General features: G+C 45.9%; 1 protein-coding gene across 1 annotated transcript in view; it reads left to right on the top strand.

The window, feature by feature from the left end:
- Positions 1-6,411: 6,411 nt before the first annotated feature.
- The window catches only part of T265_02827 (hypothetical protein), a gene marked incomplete at both ends in the record, with an annotated part of 48,113 nt that continues 43,803 nt past the window's right edge, over positions 6,412-10,721 (top strand). Inside the window, one exon of the mRNA XM_009167171.1 lies at positions 6,412-6,841. The remainder of the gene's footprint in view (positions 6,842-10,721) is intronic.

Below are 10,721 nucleotides of genomic sequence, written 5' to 3' on the forward strand. Positions count from 1 at the left end.
AGAGGGTCCCATCATTTAGTACTAACCCATGAACGTCCGGTCAAAGGCCCGTTTATCAGGTTCGTCCGAGCTAAAAATGCCATAGGTGACCGGTTGGACGGATTTCTATCACAGAAATCCGTTAACGGCTTCACTTCTTTGAGACCGTCACTGCAGCCCATGATGCCTGAAAGTTAATTTGGATATCCAGGATCGTTTTGACCAAGTCCCTCATCCATCACTACTGAAGAAACTCAAATCTGTTGGGATGAGTTGATCCTTTCCTAAGTAGTTCATCTTGTGTCTATCTGATAGGTCGCAGATAACACAAATTCGTAACAGTCATCCCTACTAACAGTCACCAGTGTAGCCATTCAAGACAGCGTGCTAGGCTCCACCCCTTCCTACTGCATATTGATGACATATTTCTACGCCGTATCTCATGATAACTCCTTTCTTTTTGTATACGATATAAAAGTTGCTTTCACATTTCTCCCCTCTGATATAACTCTTGCCTTTCATCGGATCCAACAGGACTTAAACTGTCTGACTCGCTGGATAAGTGCCAATAGCCCAAGATTCTCTTCTTCCAAGTCCCACATAACTTCCTGTCACTGCTATGCCCCACCTGGTATGTGCTGTTACTCATTCCACTGAAGTCAGAGACATTGGTTTCAGATGCTTTTGTACATTTAGTTTTCTCATCAAGCTCATTTCCAGGTTGCCCGAGCACGTTGACCCTGCGTTCTGGTATTATGCCCCTTCCATCTTTGAGACAAAAAGGTCGAAATTTTCAAGCTGTGCGTGCGACTAATTACGGAATTCTATCTAGATTTCTCTTCCATTTATACCCAAAGTTGTAGGCTGGCACTCGAGAAAGTCCTACGTTCATGCATCAAAAAGTTATCCCCACACATCGGGCCTCTCTTACCACTACCGCTGTATGGTCGTAGGCCCTGAGCCACTATGGCTAAGACGGTTCAAGCTAAATTTAACTTTCTTACACCGTCTGTTGTGCCGAAATGCTTTTACAGCAGAGGATAGGTCGACAGTGAAGTCCTATACATGCTACAAATTCCATATATCCAAAAACCTTTCAGTATGCCCTCAGGCGCGTACAAAACTACTACACTAGTTCTTCGTGGTTTGCTACACTCGCATCTGGAACAGTCCCCTCGATCGGCTTTGAAATATTACACATTAGCATAGACTTGCACAGTCTGTAAGCAACTTCATCACGTGCAGGGCCGCAGGCACTCTAATTACTACATGACTATCCTCCAATCCACTTTATGAACAGGGCCTAGGCCACCTCTGAGTTTGCCGAAGGTTTACTTAGTGGAAGAAAAAAATGAAAACAGCAATTAAAAAACAAGCCGTCACCCCAGTATATCTTGCTATCTCTTTGAATTGCTTAGAGCAACTTACACCAGCTAGGTCTTTGCCCTGGACTACTCTCGTGTTGCCCAGCCCTAACCAACATAACACAAGCAAATGTCAGAATCCCTATACCTGAGAACGGATTATACGCCTCACGACCCATTCAACACACACACAATATTGCGGTACGCCACCGTTTGGCTCGATAATTCATGCTCCGCCAGCGTTTAGCCATGGTTCATGCGCTCTATCCATCTCCGCTCCGTCCTTCTTGTTTCGATGGTAGCGCTACCTCCGAAACACCCTGTGACTGTCAGTTAGTATGAATTCAAAAGGGGCGTAACCACAGTTAGAGAGCCGGTAGGTAGGAAAGTAAATCATCCAGTTTACTCCCTAGACGTTCTCCAGCTTTCACTTTACTGATGCTATTCATCCACCAGTCTAAACCTCAGACATTAACTTGAACACTCTCGGCCCACTTTCTTTTTTTATATTCGCATTCTCACTCGGATATAAGAAAATATCCGCCACAACTTGTGCAATAAAGCAGCTGGACGTGCACTCCGAGCGTCTGAGAAGAAAGTGCTACTCAACGTCCCTCAATTTTTCCGAGATGCCACAGGGCTCGCCAGCTGACGCAATACCTGATAAAGATTTTCACGTGTACTCACGCTGATTCAGAAGAACCGCCATTCCCCATAATCCATGAATACATAGTTAGAATATGCTTCAAAATATGCAAAAGTGCCTTTCGAATTTCATGATAAGACAACTGCTGTTGTGCAGAACAGGTTATCTGAAAAAACTTGACTAAGTCACGTCCCTTGTAGGCGCCCAGTTTTTGCACAGTGGAACTGAATTCTCGAAGGCCGCGGTGTTTTAAGCGTTACTACTTCGAACTGAAAAATGTCTATGTATGGCAAACTTTTTTACAGATTATTTGCACGGGTAATTTGTTTGAGTGGGCTAATCACCTGTGTACTTAATCCCCACCGATTTTGAAAATGGTGCCTAGTATAATAAGACTTAGCGAACTGCGGATAAACGTGGATTGCTTATAATGGAGGTGATTTGCAGATAGTTCCGCAGCTCGGATAATTCATCGAGCTTTTGCTACTACTTGGTCTATGTAAAATAAACTATTTTGAACTTCCCATGCTGCAAATTATTCTTGCCGTCTATATCTGCTTGATTGGTCGAATACTGAATTATGTGTTCAGGTAACCCCATGATTGATGTTCCGAATAATCGTCTCCGAGGACATATTGATTATTGTTGGATAGATCAGGTTAATTTTCCATAACAAAAGGGTAGCAGATGATTTTGAACAATGCAAGTTTGTTGTTTAACAGCAGACTTTCCCGTGGTAAACTGTAAAATGTGATAATAACCACGTCGTCGATAATAGCGGACAGCTGCACTATTCTATTTAGCGCGTGGGACCATTACGGGCTAGAGGGTTCGCTATGCTTAATCACCTGGCCGATGCGCTTTAACCATCTCAACGAGGTAATTTGGAGGACGAAATTTGACGACATGAAGGGATAAGTTGTATAGGTTGTCCTTACTAGTATATATGTCCCGCCGGGAGACGTATGGCCTTCTTGAAGCGCAGTGTTCATCTAGCGATTGACGTCCTGGAATGAGAGGGAGATATAAGGTGTCCTACCGAAATGTCGCTGTGGGGCGGGAAGCTGGCAAACTGGGAGCAATGAACCATGTTCAGCACTTCAGTGGCGACAAACCCGTAGAGGCTTGTTCTGGAAGTGCTTTCCTCAGCGGCTCATTCGTATTGGCTTTTGTTTGGGCCTGGTGCCCACTGAATGTAACGTCCAAGAAATGAAGAACTCACCCGCAATTCATGAAGTATTAACAACAAACAAACGGCTTGGAACCGATGGGCCTTTTACGAGACACACGAAATTATGATCTTCTCATTCCTATATCTGGCACTTTACGGCGCTGGTCTTAGTATTGAGGCGATAGCTCACATCTACGAAAACGGAGGCACAACACAGGCACTGTTCTGGGAATCTGGGCTTTGGTTTATTTTAACATAATGAGACGACCTTTTGGCGTAGGTGTTACCTGGCACACCCTTGAATTTCCTGGACGGGCCGGGGGCTGGGAACCGAAAATAAATGATATATTTACGGACTCACCGTCGCGACAAGCATGTAAAGCCAGTGGGGAAGGTTTACCCACACAGAAGTTGACCTGATACGACACAAAAACCGTAGCACACCAGCGGTCACTGGTACTAGTTGGCCGTTCAAAAGGCGCACAAAAGCCCGTCTGAGTCACCAGGCCACCATCTGGTATGAGGTACAGCATCTACAGCTTCCGACAGCAGGTCATCAGTTACCGACGCCGAGCCTTGGCGCCGCGGGATTCGCCCCGTAACAATGATTGCTGTGGCCCTCCTTGCTTGAAGCCTCTGCAGCCTCTCCGCTACTCGGCTACGCTGTTTACCCAGGCCGTCGGAAGCTGTCGATGGGAAGCCTGACAATAAGTGTACGAGGTACACCTTTTTATGTAGGATGAAATCCGACAGCCATCCTTGATGAATTGGTAGGCATACTAAGAAAACACCCATATGGAATGTTTCTTACGGCTTGGAAACCACTGGTTTATAAATCCAGAGAACAAATCGATGCAGGAAGGCCAAATTGCATTTCAGCGGGGGCATGTGCACTCTGCAGCACAGGTATCAACCGTCTGGAAACACTTAGTTGTTTGTGGCAAGAACATTAAGTTGGTTATCATGGGTTAAACACCTCTTTTTTCCAACACTATGATAGTGTAGCCTCGGAGGTCGCGGCCCAGGCTACTCAGGGGAAGACGCATACATGGTCATTCGACAGCCATAGTTCAGAGCTTGGCGGTTGACCTAAAAAATTTTGATTTCGGTGGGTGCTTGACGTGCTCATCTCAGCTTCCCGCTTGGGGCACTTGGCGTGGAAAACAAATCGCAGGATGTTTCGATGTAGCAGCTGCAGATATTGTCGGATTCTGTGTGCTTTTGTTTCGATAGACAAGGAGCCTAGTGCACACCATTGTCTAGGCCAGCCAAATGGTGAAATGTATGCCGCATACTTGTTCTGTGGCCAAAATTGCCTTAACCTTAAATGATTAATTTGCGCTTCCTGATAGCTTTTCGAATCGAGAAGTTGAACGGCATGACGTTGCAGCAGAACACTATATTTGGTGTCCACTTTTGTCCCGCCAAATTATCCATGACATTTTTTTGATACTACTCGCAAGTCATTTTCCTGAGGAAGCTGAACAGTTTACGCATTGGAGAACTGTCTGCTATCCAGGAAAGCATACGTAACCAGAAGCCCGGCAACCATGACACGCGTGATCAAGAAGGCGCACAGGCCGGATATAAGTTGCCGTTCGGCGTCTGTCTTCTGTTGTTTGTCCTGCGGATTGCCTACTGCATTTGTGATCCACCCATTATTGTCACATAACAGTGTTGTTGCTCCGAATACTATTTGAACGCACAAATACTTTGCCCAATCGTTACACACCTCCTCGAACATCGTGAAGTTTGAGAAACACAACACCCCATTTCTCACTAAACATATGCGAAGTTACTTCTGACATCGTGGCATAGCAAGTTCAATGTCGAATGCCTGCCAAACGTTTGGGAGATGTATTAAGACAATTGCGCAAAAATGAACATAAGGTGTGGTAATTATTTGTTAATGCGCGTATGTCAAACAACGCAGCAATTTTGCGAAAACCTTTTATTCGAATCAATGTTTTTGTAGATAAAAGCATCTTACTTCTACGACAGACCGCTTGTTGATTATCCCAACCAAGCTGTGTACTCAGGACGCCAGAAGGACGTAACCTTCACTGCGAGTGTCCAGAGAGCTGTTACAAACACGGTTGCTGACCCTAAATCACCGGAGTGTGAAAGGCGTCTCGTCAAGCTCGACCTTCTTTCCCTGGAGCATCGTCGCCCTCGGGGCAACCCGATTCTTACCTAGGCACTGTTTGAACAAGGTTTGACCAGCATGTTCTTCACCGTTGTAGTGATATGGCTACCCAATGAGTTACATTTTCAGGAGTGTGTGGCAAATAAACAAAAATAATGATGCTAGATTGGGTATACAATAATAGAGGTCAAATGGAACGGACTCACTAATAATTGTTCTTTTAAAATCGCTCGTTGTTGTCCCAGATCAGCAAATAAACAATAATCCAATTATGGTGGTCCAGGAGTCTTCTTCTGAACAGTTTCCACATATAATTGATTCCGAAGATGGTCTGAAATGTTTTGATACCAGAGTTAGCACATGAGACTCGCGAATGACCGCTGCAAACGCGAGCCAAATCAGGGGAGAGTCGAAGCAAGTGACCAATCTTGTTTTGCGTGAATTTTTTTACAAGTGCGCGTTTTTGTATTTTTTCGTATTCAAACGGAAAACGATTATGCAATTGACGAAATACGTAGCGTTATAATTAAAGCAAAATAAAGGCACAAAGTACCACACAGTTGACCCAGCAAGTACACGGCTGTGACACGGTAGGAGGATTTCAAGCTCGGAGAAAACAGTTTCGTTGAGCTCAACTTTTCATTTTTCGGTTGGTTGCTGCGTGGAGCAAACTTCCTCCGACGTGTGCAGGCTTCATCTGGAACCCAATTTCGAAGCACTATCGAACGTTTTAACGCGGGTCTTCGGACTGGCAAGCTTATTGCTCCGCGCGGAAAACAGAAAAAACGATGCTAAACGCTTACATAATTTGTGCCACTGAACGAAAAGAACAAGACCGACCTGGCAAACTTGGGCGAAATCCTCGATCCTGTGTGTCAATAGGTGAATCCGTGGATGTGCGGCTTATTTGCAATTGCTCAAGTTATTTGTAAAGTCCTCTCACACGCTACGTTAGTTAGATTCTTTGGTACAGTATGACAAAAATCGTCAAACCACTGAGCCACGAAGGCAACAGTGGTCAACCATTGAGCCATAAGAGAATGCAGTACTACTACTAGCAGTGGTCGGTTTGCCACCGAACTACCCAATTCGGGATCTGCTGACCTTGGGGCGTTCAAGGTCATCTGTCGGCCTACTTTTCTGCAATGAGGTCGTTGTCGGCCAACCGAGTTATTTTTAAGAATTTTGAGCGTCTAGTTAACCGGTTCCAACTATCTGTCAGTGCATACTCCGCTTTCCAAAGGACAAAACCGATAAGATTTGGTATGTCGTGACGTTATCCAACTCTATGCCTTATGCCCTTAATAGTAATTGTCGGTTCCCGGTCATCGAAGCTACAATGGCCTGATCCGACACTTGGACCCATAGATTCTGTGAACCCGAATTACCCCTTACCCGGTGGTATTGGGTTCCAGGGTCACAAAAGTGATGTGAAGCAACAGCCGAAGCCATTCATACCAGCAACATTGACCTTACCGCCTGCTCGAGAAGAGAACTATGCAAGTGCTCTGATTGAAACATACAATTCGACCGAGGTGAGTAAAGTGTTCAGTTTAGGATGGGACATTTCTAAGTGAACGCACTGAATATCACTATTACCACAACTTTTCGAATCTTTATTTCTGTGATCTACGAGGAGTTCATGAAGGGCTCCGTAGGATTTTAATAATAAACAGAATCTCAATTCGGTCTATATGCACTGGAACAGCATTTTTAAGTGTTTGTTCCAGTCGCTCGCCGTCTTTGCCCAGGTTTTAGCGTTTTATTGGGTATAATCCCCGGCGACTCACACTGTCACTACATGCATGTGATGAGTGTTGTTGACACAAGTCAGTGATACCTAAAGCGCCATTCAGCGACGATGTATACCCTTACAGTCGAAAATGAGGCCTTTATCGTGCATGTCCAATTTGTATGTGAGAGGTTGTGTACATGGTTGTGGTAATAGCCTCAGCACAAACCCATTTCTGCTGAAAAGTCAATTGCTCGGCCAGCGCGGATGTAGTTTTGCAGATCGTGACGCTTTGATTTGTGCTGGATATTTTCACAGGTCAACCGGCCGGGTCAGGCGGCTTGCCAAGCTTTTGCACTGTGATGCACAAATGATCGCCGCATTCGGATAAGAGAATTCGTCCGTTAAGTTGATTATCGACTAAGCTTAGGCAAGCTCAGGCTTCACAATAGAAACCGCACAGTTGTGCGGTTAATATACTGATGTCAGTCACTTCATGATTGAACCATGTTGTCACTCAAAAGAGGGTCAGGTAATCGTGGAGACAATCAGGATGGAATCAGACTCGGAGTACGGGAAGGTTGCTAAGCAAAGAACGACTGGTTGGGGTTGGTGGCTACGGCCACAGACCTGGATGATGTCCAGGATACTCCTAGGATGAAAATAGAAAAGTCATTCACCTATAGCAACCTTTCAGTGCCTAGCTTTCACTCCAAAGGACTGACGCACGGGGTCTGGGGCACTGTCGGATTGTCCAAACCTAGACTGGAGCAGTCGAGGTGTTGAGGTTGCGTTCGAACCACGGACCTTCCGGTCCGTAAGCTGGTGCCTTGACCTGTGCTATCTCGAGATCATATAGGTTAGTAGTTCGCACGTATTAACGGACGTTGCTGAAAGCGCCAGTAGGTGTAAATTAGCTTGAGAGAAGCGTCAGCGAGTAAAGTCACTGTAGACGAGAGGAACCTGAAGCAGCGTGGCTACTTAAATAAGAGTGAAATCAAGCGACACGCGAAGAAATAGCGTCCTCCAAAATTGGTGAGCGAATGTCCAGGGAATGGTGATGTAACAAGAAGAAGACTCAGAGGACGCAGCGTGCAAAAAAAACTGAAGCTACAGAAAAGTAGCGGTCAGGGGATAAAGGGCCAGTGCCGCTTTGCGATCAATGGACAGTTCCCTTGTTCGGGTGTTCGGAATGACCGGTTGATATTGCATTCAACGTTCAGTGCAGTAGCCATGCAGTTGCGCTATGGGCTGCATATCTGCTTAACCGTAAAAACTTGATCAGATGACAAGACCTGATGTCCCACCAGTCGTGACCATGCAGTTGTGGTAGGCGTGACCATTTCTTTTTCGCCTCGACAATGACCAGTCTACGTGTTAGGAAGTCGACGGAACTGAGCTAAGGGACTTTGTCTACTGGACGTGCTCAGACCTAATTTTCGGAAGTGGCAAGTCTACCGAGTCAGTTTCCAGTGAACTCTATCACGAGACTACGTCATCACTTCGGAGACACGAAACGGTGAAAATTGGTGAGTGACGGGGCCAACCAATCATTATTCATGCAATTAGAGCATGAATCCTTTGGTGGCGTCGTGATGGGCGTCCGGGTAGGCGAAAATGGAAGATAAAACCTGGAAAAGCAAACTTTTAGAATAGTACAGAAGATTGTGACAGTCGTTAAACGTTCACAAACCGATTGTCAGTGCGTTGCTATCCACCTTCGTTTCCTCAGATCATCGGCCAACGAAACGGGGCCAACACTACGGTGTACGCTGCATCACATCTACATTGTTCGCCGATAATGATGGGAACGCTATATGTAGCTTTTCTTGTGCTTGTAGTGTCCTTTGTGCCTACAGGACCCTCTTTCAGGACATGTAGTCTCTAAACGTGTCCATTGCAATTCGGAGAAATGCACTACAAGTTGCAGGAAATGTCTCACGAAGTCACTGCATGAATCGCGAGGTCACTAGTGACTTTCTCATTTGTGTCACTTGTGATGGCAAGGAAGTATGTCGCTGAATCCCAAGGGTTGTGTATACCAGGCTGCAGTTGGAGTTGTGAGAAGTGTTCCCTACGGAGAGGTAATCTGAAACGCCTTCAAGTTTTTAGACATTGACGGTGTCTGATGACCTCCAGGAATTTCTAACGTGGTAATCAGCAAACGCGGAATTAAAAGTTGCCGTCGTGATATCAGCCTGGTAACTGGAATCGAAGGTGCTGTCTGGTCTTATCCTTCGATTGTTGAGTGAACACAGAGAGACATCTGTGAAAACGAAGCTGAATCCCGTTTTGCAAGGGGATGGATAGATCGCATTTTCATCCTCCAACAGGTTCTAGAACAAAGAAGCTGCTTTCAGCATCGTTAACAGCAACTCAGGATGCTTTGTTGACGTACAGCCATGTCGGTTTATTTGAATAAAGACTCGTAATGGGAAGAATAAAACAATGGCAGGGAGAGGGAACTAGGGCCAGCCTACACAAACATCCGAGGTACCTACATCTCCAACACTCAGTCAGGCAATTTGGATAGAAACTGACAACATGAACACCATGTACATCGGTTAGCCAGCCTATCGTTCGCTGTCCCCAGTCAAGCACAGGGAGGATCACATGGGCCTCATCATTTAAGGCGTACAGCTTAACAGCACCCAAACTTTCCGCAAATCCCTCATTAGTGGTGGTCTTTGATTCGAAAGCTGTCTTTGACCCTGTGGACCGTCGCTCACTATAGCAATGTCTACGAAGGAAATATTCCCTCCCCCAATAATTCTGACCCTCCCTAAGGCGTTGTACTTGCACTCCCGCGGTCGCGTGAAGGTCTATGGAGAGCTTTCGTTTAGGTTCATTGAGTGGTATCCGACAAGGCTGTTTTCTTTCACTCTTCCTTTTCAACCTCGTCGTCGGCACGATCATGTAAGACTTAATCTCAGCCTCTAACAATTCTGTGGTTGAAATTCCCGGAGGGTTATTAGCTCACAGGCATCAAGTACGCAGACGACATAGCTCTCCTGGGATCTGACTTAATCGTAATGCACCTCACGCTTTAGCGTGCGCTTCACAATTACAAAGTGTAGAATGCTCTTGAAAGACTAGAACTGTGGACTAATGCTTGTGGATGGGTCGATTGGGGTAGTAGACAAATTCCTTTACCTGGGCATGTATATTGTAGGTCATGGTTGAAACATGGTGAAACTGAGTGTCCGCGCAGACCGAGAAGCTTGGTGGACCCGAAAGGTCGAAGAAATGGAAGATGCAAAGTATGCTGGAAACGTGCGCAAATTGTTCCACTTGATTCGTTCGACTGGTCTTCGGAAACCTCTTGTCAGTGAAACAATCAGGGACCAAAATGGCTCAGCAGAACAGCTCAGCAAAGCAGAACGTTTGGACCGCTGGGTTCGACTGGTGGAAACCTCTTGTCAGTGAAACAATCAGGGACCAAAATGGCTCAGCAGAACAGCTCAGCAAAGCAGAACGTTTGGACCGCCCGCTACAGCAATTCAGCTGGCCACCTGCTACCCCAATCCAGAAACCTGGCCTTCAACAGAAAAGTGGACCGTAAATATGGAGCCGCCTTCAGTCTCAGAAGTGTCCGAATGCATTTCTCTACTCAAGCGTCATCGCGCTGCTGGTCCTGACGACCTTCCACCTGCTCTTTTCAAGGATGGCGGTGGATTCCTCAG

Source organism: Opisthorchis viverrini, assembly GCF_000715545.1.
Source record: "Opisthorchis viverrini unplaced genomic scaffold opera_v5_37, whole genome shotgun sequence".
NCBI lineage: Eukaryota > Metazoa > Platyhelminthes > Trematoda > Opisthorchiida > Opisthorchiidae > Opisthorchis > Opisthorchis viverrini.